This window comes from Sinocyclocheilus anshuiensis, unplaced genomic scaffold (genome assembly GCF_001515605.1).
Source record: "Sinocyclocheilus anshuiensis isolate Anshui unplaced genomic scaffold, SAMN03320099.WGS_v1.1 scaffold999, whole genome shotgun sequence".
Lineage (NCBI taxonomy): Eukaryota > Metazoa > Chordata > Actinopteri > Cypriniformes > Cyprinidae > Sinocyclocheilus > Sinocyclocheilus anshuiensis.
Genome location: NW_015544197.1, coordinates 846424 through 846747, shown reverse-complemented (window position 1 = coordinate 846747; position 324 = coordinate 846424).

The following is a 324-nucleotide window of genomic DNA, read 5'->3' as shown; positions in this document are numbered from 1 at the left end:
TTGCTCACCAGTGGATCCTCTGCAGTGAATGGGTGCCGTCAGAAGCAGCTGATAAAAGCATTCCACAAGTAATCCACATGCATGTTTGTAACAAACAAATCCATCATTTTAAACTTCAAACTGTTGTTTTCAGCTAAAATGTGAGTCCTCTATCCATAATATTGCATTCTCCAGTGAAAAAGTCATCTTGTATGAATCAGGAGAGAAATGTGCACTGACCAAGCACTGTTTACAAACAAAAACATTCCAAACAATTCTAAACAAACATGTTGGTGGATTTTGATGTGAGAGGACAACAGGGGATAGATTATTTTGATGTTTTTA